Here is a 10,910-nt window from a genome sequence, read left to right as displayed (position 1 = left end):
CCCCCCGCATCTCTGGCCTGTACGCCAGCTGTTGTATGCATAAATCAATAAATCTATGCTCATTATCTTATAATAGTTTATTTTTATATCATTTTGTGCCTTTTCCCATCTCAGTTGTAATCTCCATGGGCTTCCCATCATCAAATCACCTGTGTGCCATCACCATACTCCCATGTACTAACCGCCCCCCACCATTTTTGATCCCATTCTCCACTCCACCCCCATAACATGTCTATAGTTGTTCACTATTATTATTATTATTTCTCCCCTCCCCCCATGCCAGTCCTTTATGCTCCTGCTATGAGTTAAACCATCTGGTATTTTTCCTTTTCTTTCTGGCTTATTTCACTAAACATGAACCCTTCCAGCTCCATCCTGTTGCTGCAAAAGACATGTGTTTCTCTTTTTTGATTGCTGAGTAATATTCCATTGTGTATATGTACCACATCTTTTTAATCTAGAATCATCTACTTTTGGGCTTTTGGGCTGATTCCATGTCTTTCCTATTGTAAATAAAGCAGCACTAAACATGGGGGTGCAGGTATCTTTTTGAATCAGTGTTTTTGTGTCTTTTGGGTAGATACCTAGGAGTGGGATGCAGGATCATATGGAAGTTCCATTTTTAGCAGTTTGAGAAAACTCCAAACAGTTTTCCATTAGTCGTGTACTAGTTTGCATTCCCACCATATGTTTGTTATTTTAAAAAGATGCTTACAAAATGGATCCAATAATATGGGAGTGAAAAGCTCAAGAAAAAACACTATACATGACAGTCTATATTTTCTAGGCTGTGAAACAATGCTCATATCAGGCAGCCTTCTGTAGGTATGCCTGAGTGAGATGTGGCAACCAGGCTTAAACCTGCATGGGAATGAGGAAAGTAGTTAGAAGGTAATTACAGTCAACACCACAGGTGAGAAACTGAGATAAGGACCACCACAGTAGAGGCAGTGGGGATGAAAAAGAGGACAAATCAGAGAAATGTTCATGAGTTAAAACCATAGAAATCATAATATCTGCACTGTTTTAAGCATTGACTTACTATTTTACTATGATGGCTAAATGTAATTTAGTGGGGGAAGTAAAATTTTAAATATTAAATGACTGATTCATTTTGCAATATCAGCAAATGATGTTTTTCTATTGTAAAAATTGAAGTTGAGATGATTTTGTGTGTGTGTGTGTGTGTGTGTGTGTGATTTGAAGAATCTGAGTAGGGAAACTTATTAGTATCAGACCACAAACATTGTTTTGTGAAGAAAAAGAGAGGAAGAGAGAGAGAAATCTTAAGATTCCTTATGTGCTGGGGAAACAGAGAGAAGGAAAGGGACAATGTATGGTAGAGGTGGAGGTAAATTTGAGATAAGTACCCAGGATGCAGTGTACAATATGATGATAACATCCTTCTACAGTTTATTTGAAAGCTAGCATGATGGTAAGTTGATTCGAAGAGTTCTCATCACAACACAAGAAAAAAAAAACTTTTATTTTTGGTATCTGTATGAAATGATGGATGTTAACCAAACTTATTGTGATAATCATTACACAATACCTATAAGCTTAATCATTATTGTATATATTACACAGTGCTGTATGTTAGTACTTTATCTCAATAAAATGGATAAAAGGAATATTTATCACTCAGATGTAAAGTGTGGGACTTCTTCAGACCCTGATTCCTATAATTGGACTATAAAAAGCATTTTGGAAACTACTATAGAAAACTGAACATTCATTGGGTGTTAAATAATATTAAGGAATTACTGTAAAGGTGTGATAATCTTTTGCTTATGTTACAACAAAAATCTTTGTTAGAGATACACATTGATATGTACTAGTGAAAGATTATGGTTCACTGGACACTGATGAAAAATACCAGGAGGGAAAAAAAAGTTGTGGTATAAGAGGTTAAATAAGAATGAGAAAATGGGGGCCTTCCTGGTGGCACAAGGGGCTAAAGTACAGCACTAGGAAGCTCTCCCCAGCTACTGCAACACGAGTTCTATCCCTGCCCAGGAGGTGACCCACAGAGCATGGCAGACCACTCCTGAACAGTCTCTGTTGCTCCCCTCAAAAGTGTATTTCAGTCGATCCACCTATTCTGTTCCCCACCCCTGCTGCCCACCTCTCACACATACCTGCACCCCCTTGCATTTCTGGCCTATACCTCAGTTCTTATATGCATAAATAAATAAATCTTTAAGAACTGGGTTACAGGCCAAGGATGCAGGGGGGTGAGAAGATTCACCAGAGATAGAGTGGGGAACAAAACAGACAGATTGGACTGAAATATACTGCTGAGGGGAGCAGGGGGCTGGTTAGGAGAGGTCTGATGTGTCTTATGGGTCTGCTCTCTGATGGGGAGACAAACTTGAACCCGAACCCCTGCTGCAGTGGCTGTAGATAGCCTCATAGTGCTATCCTTTAACCCCTTGCACCACCAGGGTTGGCCCAAATCTTTTTAAAAAAGTAGTTGAGGGCCCTCCCTGGTGGCGCAGCCGGTTAAAGCACAGCACTGAGAATCTAAAGCCACCTCCGCATGAGTTCGATTCTAGCCTGCCCCGGAGGTGACCACATGGTGTGGCAAACCTCTCCAGACCCGCCTGCTGCTCCCCTCAGCAGTGCACTTCATTGATCTGCCTGTCCTGCTCCCCACTCTGTCTCTGGTGAAGCCTCTCACCGCCCCTGAGCCTCTGGCCTGTACCCCAGTTCTGTATGCACAAATAAATAAATCTTTTTTAAAAAAAAAAGTAGTTGAAGGTGAGTCATAGAGATTTTTAGCACTTTAGCCTACTCTTTTTGTGCTTACTCAAAAATCTCCATAAAAATTAAAAACAAATACTATTGGAAAAGCTAAATCTCTTTCAACCCCCAAATGTATGCAATAAGTAGGAGAACATTCTTGCTTTAGTACTTTCAGGAAAAGAGATAGGTGAGGGACATGGCTTAATGGTTGGGTAAAGCTAGCGGGGCCCCAGAGACAGGAAGGTAGAAGGAAAAGTTTTGAATGGTGTTGAAAACGCAAAGAAGTTACAGTTTCAAAATGGAAGGGTTAACAATTATATTAAATATTGCAGCTGTTAAGAGAAAAGAATTAAGATGACTCTATTAGACATAGCAGCAAGGTTACCTCTGACCTTCTTTTTCAGTGGCCCACGATCAATTGAGCTCACTGGCCACCCCCAAGGTACAGGTCTCCTGCCACCTGAGGCCAGGCAGTCCGCAGGACTAAGACCGTCCTGGAGACTCCGCCCAGAGCAATTAGTTGCGCGCTCCCGCGAGCTCGAGAGCGTGCACGCAGCCGTGTTTCACGCAGGGTCTGGCCTGTCAGGCGGGAAGTCTCGCGAGATCAGAGACTGGGATGACTGTCGGGAGGAGGGGAGTGGTGTTGGGGAAGGGGGGGGAACCTGGGCAGCGACCGGGCTCTGTGGCTTCAGGGCTCAGAGAGGGAGAGAGAGAGAGAGGAGACAGAGAGGGGGAGGGAGGGAGGGTGGCAAAGCGAGTGAGTCGGTGCCGCCGCCTGCCTAAGGAGAGAGGAGGGGGTCACATTTGCTTGTGCCTTTAGCGGGCCGAGGGCACGAGGCACCCACGAACCTCTGAGGCCTCCAGGCCCCTGGGGACCCCGCCCCGCAGCCGGCCGGCCGGCCCGCGGCCTCTCTTCTCTTTGTGAGCGCCCCCTTCCCAGGGGTGGTGGTGGTGGCAGAGGACTGTGCGTGGGCCCTCCCGCCGAGGGGCCGCGGCGGGGGACCGATAGGGCCTCGGCTGTGTGAGGACGGGAGGCGGCCGAGGCCCGGGCCGGTTTCCCCGAGGAGGCGGCGGCGGCGACTCCCGGCACTTCCCCGCGCCATCTTAGCTAAGCCCAAGCGCCGAGGGCACCTCCTCGACCCCGGTAGTTCCCTCGAGCCCCCCCCTCCTTTGCCCCTTGTCGCAGAGCTTGGGCTGGGCGGCTCGCTGGGGCTGGGAGGGGGGGGGCGGCGTTCTGTCGCCAGGCCCCCTCCTCCTCCTCACTCTTCGCGGTCCAGCGTAGCGGCTATCGGAGCGCTGCAAGGGGCTGCGCCTGCCTGCTCCGCCCCAGACCTGTCGGCGAAAGGGTAAGGACACTTCTGCTTTGGAAAAGGGAGACATGGAGGGGGCGGGGAAATCTGCTCTCTCAGGCCTCAGTGTCGAAGGGATGTGGGGGTGGGGTGGGGGAGGGAGACTAGGAGGGTCTGTGATTCTGTGGGTGGGGTGAAGAAGCTGGTGAGCTGGGAGCCCTCGCGTTTTGAGGGGCGAGAGCTATTACACTCCCCTTTCCTGAGGGTCACCGGAAGGGGTGGTGGAAAGGGATGTCTAGAGGAAGGTGTGGCCCTCTTAGGGAGACTGGGTCGATGTGCACCCTACTTAAAGGCGCGAGGTCCCTTTCCCTTCTGGTCCCTCTGCTCCTCCCTCTCCTTTGTGGTGTCTGTATTCTTGGGAAGGGAGACTGCTCTTGGTAGCCTGCTGAGTAGGTTCCCCCACCACCCTCTCTCTGGAAATCTGAACCCCTCTTCTGTAGGGGTGATGGGAGCGTTTCTCTCCCCTTACCCTTCCCCATCCTTTAGTCTACTGCAATGCTGCAGAAGTCCAAGGCAGTTTCTTCATTCACAAGACCCGTGTATACACTGAAGGGTGGGGGAGCTGGAGCGGAAAGTAATGGCGCTTCTCTCGGAAAGGTTACCTTTTTCCTTCGGTTTTAAATCACTTACAGTACGGGCGTAATACTCTTCCCCTGAGATCAGTGCCTCGGAAGTATACGTTGTTATTACTGGGGGATATGGCCTATCTACAGCGACCCTGCCATGTTAGAACAGTTCTGATGTATCTGTCTGTTAAGCACTGGGTTGACATATTTTGTGAGCATATTGGGTTTTCAATAGCATTTAAAATTTTGTTCTGACTTGTATTTCTTGAGGAGCTACTAAAGATGGTTACACACAAACTGATGGGCTTTCCTTCTCCCTGAGATGTGAATTTTTAGGGTTAATACTCTTTTGTATAACAATGAAATTGGGATTTTCTGAAAACGGTCAGATTACAATTCTTTTTAGAACGAATACTTTGTTTTTTAAGGCAATGAAAAAATAATTTGCTTGATGATGCTGTGATAAGTTCGGTTATTTTTTCACTCTTTTCCTTCATGTCATTTCATACTTGTTTAAAACAAATCATTTTATTTGGTTCACAGTAGTACTTGTTTTGTCCTTAGAGAAATACTTTACCATTCTGGAAAATGTGTTGCCAAATACTTTTTATGATCAGAGTTGTATTGAAATCTACCATTGGTACTTTTCTTTCATTATTTAGATTTACTGATGAAGTGATTTCCAAATATTCCATATATAAATATTCATAGGGTTAAATAAGTTTTATTTAATAATGACGTGATAAAGATAACTAACGTATGTAAAGATAAAGTTGTCTTAATATTTTATTTTGGTGTTTAAACTTTACTTAGTGGGTGACATATTTAAATACTTCCAAGTACCATTTAATTCCAATTAAATATTGTTCATCAGAGCTTTTTGGATGTGTTTTTTTTTTTGCATTTTGAAATTTACTTTAAGACAGGGATTTAGAGATGTTAGAAGTAGTTATAGGCACTAATTTAGTTTCAGTCATCCTAGTTCATGATTTTGATACAGAGAGACATTTACCATATTTAAATTAGTTTTATTAACTTTTTTATCAGAAGGTGAAATTTTGTTGCTTTTTGTTGTTGTTGCTTTTTTTTAATGATATTTTTCTGAGTTCATTTCAGTTTACAATAGCACTACTTTTAATGGCACGGAACTACATTTGATAGTATATAGTTTTCCTTTATATGGCAGATCCTGATTCTCTGTATTATGGTTTGTTGATGAAGATAAAACATATAAACTAGCAGATGTAAATCCATTTATTCTCAGTAAAGAGTGAGCTTTTAATTTGGAAAGATACAGGTAGAGAGGATTTGTTGGTAAAGGCTGCAAAACTTAAGGACCTACTCATAGGTGAAGTATTTGCTGTATTTCAAGCAAGTATATTCATTATACTTTCTATATTTAGCTAGAACTAAGAGGTACTTTCAGCACAAATGAAAAGAAACCTTGTTTTCCATAGCTGGTAGGAACCCAGCCCAAAGAGTAGTAAATGTTCTTGATCAATTAGATAAATTCATTCAAAGGAAAACCTGCTTGAGGGTTATTTCTACTGACCTCTGACGCCCTATTAGAATGTGAATACTGAGAGCTGTTAGTCTGGGCTAGTTGTTTCCAGATCAGGATGGTACTTATGTTTCTAAATAGTTCATCCACAAAATGGCAGTGTACATCATCACTTCCTGTTCTTTCACAACTGGCTCTTTCTCTGGATTCCCTTTTAATGACTTAATTTTTGGCATTCTGATATTTTATTAGTTAATTTGGTTAAAATTCTCATGCTTTAAAGATGGAAGAATTTCTACGAATCTACTAGGTTTAAAGACTTTGAAAAGTCTAAAGTGATTTTTATACTAACTTGCTTACAAACAATAATTTTCCAAGCAAATTTAAATTCAGAGGTTTTAAAGAAATATAACAATGTACAGGACCAAAATATGAGTGAACTGAATAGATTAAATAGAATTGCATTTTATATAATAGATTTTGGGAAAACTGTGAAGATGGCACTAATTAAATGTGTTATTGTTAAAATAAACTTTCTGTTTATCAAGGCATCTATATGTTATTTGGCCCTCTGTTATGATGTCATACCACTATATAATAAGAAAGAAATTGATTAGTTACAGAATACCAGAAAGATTGGAAGCTTTTAATTAAGCTATAAAGAGTGTAATTTAAGAAGTTTTTGAAACTAAGTAGGTATGAATACACAGTAAATCCAGAAATTATCTGGGGGTTGGTCAATTGTTTTATTGAAATTAGTGTTGAAATTTACTCGTATAACCTGGAAATAAAATTCTGTGTTTTTTATTTGACTGGTTTGTGTATTTAACTTTTACTGTGTATCTTTTTATCAGTAATCTTTACTAAGTATAACTTATTGCACTCATCCTAATTTAATCTTTTAGAAATTAGAAGCTTTTTTGTATTTACTAGCTAAGGACTGCTGCTGAGTTCAGGATCCCATGTGAATGAATTGTGTATAACATTGAGATTATTCCATTAAACAGAGTGCCAGCATGTTTGTCAGTCTTTTGCTTTTTGTACTTGTTCATGAGCAGATTATTTTTGATAATCTTCACAATTTCATATTCTAAGTGGAAAAAGATACAAACCTGTATTGTTTCATTCCATTATATTCATTATTGTATTAAAAGTAGTTTAATGTTAAGTGGTATAAATAAATGTTTAATTCCATTAAAAATGTGTCTTACCTGTCCTTATTGGTGGTACAGGGATTAAGTCTCAGCACTGTGAAGATATCACCAGTCATTGCAACTTAAGTTTGATCCTGACCAGGGAGGAGACTCACATAGCTGGGCAGACCTCTCCTGTCTAGCCTTCTGCTCCTTTCAGCAGTGCATTTCAGTAAATCCCCCTGTTCTGCTCCCACCTCTTGTCCCTGATGAATCCTCTCACATCCTGCACCTCTGCCCATACTGTAGTTCTAGTACGCATAAATAAATAAAAATAAATCTTAAAAAAAAAAATGATTCATACCTTCTGAAAAATTCATATAAATTGAGAAGTTATCTGGAGGGATTTCAAACAATATTTTCAGTTGGGATTTATCTGTCAACATTTGCTAATTATCACTTTTCCATTTGTGCTAGAAGCAGATTTTTTGTTCTGAAATACAGCATCGAACTGCATTTTTTTTTATTAAAAAGTTTGAACTGCATTTTTTTAACCTAGTGACAAAATTAAGTGACTCAAAAGGTGAAAAGGATTTACAAAATAAAAGTACCTTGCATCTAAATAAAACAGGTTAGCAAATATACTGTATAATATATACCTGTTAAATGTGCTGAAAGTGGTATAGCTAATTAATCATAATGACTTTTAATTGACCAAACCTTATTTTATTTACTTATTTTAAAGGATTTTATTTATTCTTATATAGAAGAACTGGGGTGTAGGCTAGAGGTGCGGGGAGGTGGGAAAGTAGTGGGGTTGATAAGAGGATTCATCAAACAAAGTGGGGAGCAGAACAGGTAGGTTTTTACTAAATACATTGCTAAGGGGAATAGCAGGTGAGATAGGAGAGGTCCACTGTCCAATATGTGGGTTAGTTCCCTGGCTGGGCATCCAACTCAGGAACTTGTGCCATAGTGGTGAAAGCACTGAGGCTTAACCCCTATGCCAGCCACCAGGGAGGCCCAACCTTCTACCTTTAAATTAGCAAAGGGTTAAGTTTTCCTTTTGATAAAGTTATTCAGTATAATACTATGACGCAGATTTAGAAATAGGTGAATTGCTTCAGAAAGACATGCAAAGTTTAGTTTCTGAGAAAGCATTCACAAATAATGAATACAACAAGATATTTTGATTTTGTTGCCATCAATAATAACTGCCACTTAATATATTTTAGTTTACCATTTATTAGCTGTGCAACTGATTTATATAAGTTTTTAATCTTCATTTTCCCCCATCTATAAAATGAAACTTTTATAAGGTTGTTATGTTTAAATGGGATAATCCTTGTTAAGTACTTAATGGATTGCCTCACACATAGTAAGCACTCAGTAAGTTGTTGGCTGTCACACACTAACTGCTTAATAAATGTTTACAAATGAATATGTGGAGTCTGTTATTTAAGAATGAATTCATAGTTTTGGTTTTGGATTTATACATTTGGAACTCGACATTTATGTTTGGAAGACATAATTTCTAATCAAGGATAGGTAGCTTACACACTTAACTTTTTTCAAAGAAATCTGGAGTGCATGGCAGGTTTATTAAGAAAATGATGCCTGTGTAGACAGGCAGCAGTCTTAAAGGGCAAGAGCTACTAGAGATCTCACATTTTTTTATTACTGAGCCTACCTACTAGGTACAGAAGCATGCAAAGAGAAAAATGATTTACTGAATGGCCAAACTGTGATGATGTAAGTGTGATTTTTAGTAAGATGTTAACTGATCTTGGCCCTCCCTAGTGATGAAGTGGGTTAAAGTTCAGCACTGTGAGACTGTCTGTGGCCACTGCAGCAAGAGTTCGATCCCTGGCCAGCCAGGGACTCACATGGTGCAGCAGATCTTTGCTGTCTTGCCTGATGTGCCCCTCAGCAGCATATTTAGTAGATCTGCCTTTTCTGCTCCCTACTCTTGTCTCTCTGAATCCTCTAACCCACCACACCTCTGGCCTCTGTAACCCAGATCTTGTATGCATAAATAAATAAATCTTAAAAAAAAATGTTAGTAGGGCCCTCCCTTGTGGCACAGTGGGTAAAACCACAGCATTATGAAGCACAGCCACTGCAGCACCAGTTCCCTCCCCAGCAGGGAGTTAACCCACATGGAACAGCATACTCTCCTGTCCTGTTTGCTGCTATTCCCCTCAGCCGTAGATTTCAGTAGATTTGCTTGTCCTGTTTCTGCTCTGTCTCTGGTGTATCTTCTCACCCCCAGCCTCTCTGGCCTTATCCCAGTTCTTGTATGCATAAAAAAAAAATTAAAAAATGTTACTGATCTTGATAGAAGCACAAATATATATACCATCATCTCATGTGATTTTTCTTGCAGATCTAGTTTGATCCTTCGCCAGTGTCTCCTCTTAAAATTGTACCTGTTTTTATTACCAGTTTTCATTTGAGTCCATTGGGGAATGAAGTGATTCTGCTTTTGTTCTCTGCCAGGAATTGTTTGCTCCTGAAAGTGTTGTGAGAAAACATGGAAGGAACAGAGTCTAAACTTTTTGTACCTATAATGAACTAGTTGGTAGTTTTTCAAGAGATTTTCTTTCCATGCTAGATATAAAACCTATCCTAAAGAATGAAATTTACTTTCCCTTTTGTACTTCATTTGTTTAAGAATTATTTTGTGTCACTCATCTCCTGGAGCTCTTGGATGGCTTTGTAGCCATCCATAATATTGCTATCCAAAGCTTTTTTTTCCCACTAAAGGTGTTCCCTTCCTTTAAAGTGTGTCCTTATCATGAAAGTGCTTTATATTTTACAAACATTAAGTGATGATTATGTGTCATGTCATTAAGACACATCCCTGGAGGAATTCTTTTTTTTCCAGCTTCTGAACAGTTTCTTCAAACCTGTTACTTGTAGGAAAGGAAGAACCTTCCTATGGTTATTAGTCCTTCTGAGTTAGTACTTTTCAAATTTCAGGTTGTGAGCCTTGAGTGGTTTGTAAATTAAACTTATGGTAACTTTTTTTTAAAAAAAATATTTATTCATACAGAACTGGGGTACAGGCCAGAGATGCGGAGGGTGAGAGGATTCACCAGAGACAGAGCGGGGAGCAGAACAGACAGATGGACAAAGTACACTGTCGAGGGGAGCAGCGGGCTGTCAGGAGAGGTCTGCGATGCTATGTGGTCACCTCCTGGGGCAGGCAGGGATCCAACTCATGCGGAAGTGGCTTTAGCTTCTTAGTGCTGTGCTTTAACCCACTGTGCCACCAAGAAGGGCCTATGGTAACTTTAAAAAAAAAACTTATTTATGCATACAAGAACTGGGGTACAGGCCAGAGGTGTGGGGTGTGGGAGGATTCACCAGAGACAGAGTGGGGAACACAGCAGGCTGATTGACTGAAATACGCTGCTGAGAGGAGCAGTGGACAGGAGAGGTCTACCACAACATGCTAGTCACTTTCCTGACCAGCATGCTTTTAACGGTTGTACCACCTGGGAGGGCCCTATAGTAACTTTTTTTTTTTTTTAAAGATTTATTTATTTATGCATACAGAACTGGGGTACAGGCCAGAGGTGCAGGGGCGGCGAGAGGCTTCACCAGAGACAGA

General features: G+C 40.9%; 1 protein-coding gene across 1 annotated transcript in view; it reads left to right on the top strand.

Moving 5' to 3' along the window:
- Positions 1-4,025: 4,025 nt before the first annotated feature.
- Positions 4,026-10,910, top strand: part of TAOK1 (TAO kinase 1) — a 121,290-nt gene continuing 114,405 nt past the window's right edge. The window contains exon 1 of the mRNA XM_004684835.2: positions 4,026-4,091. The gene's annotated coding sequence lies outside the window, so the exon portion shown is untranslated. The remainder of the gene's footprint in view (positions 4,092-10,910) is intronic.

Source organism: Condylura cristata, unplaced genomic scaffold (assembly GCF_000260355.1).
Source record: "Condylura cristata isolate star-nosed mole 26May11 unplaced genomic scaffold, ConCri1.0 scaffold00017, whole genome shotgun sequence".
Taxonomy (NCBI): Eukaryota; Metazoa; Chordata; class Mammalia; order Eulipotyphla; family Talpidae; genus Condylura; species Condylura cristata.
Note: the sequence above shows the minus strand (reverse complement) of the source record. Positions and strands in the feature narration are given on the sequence as shown.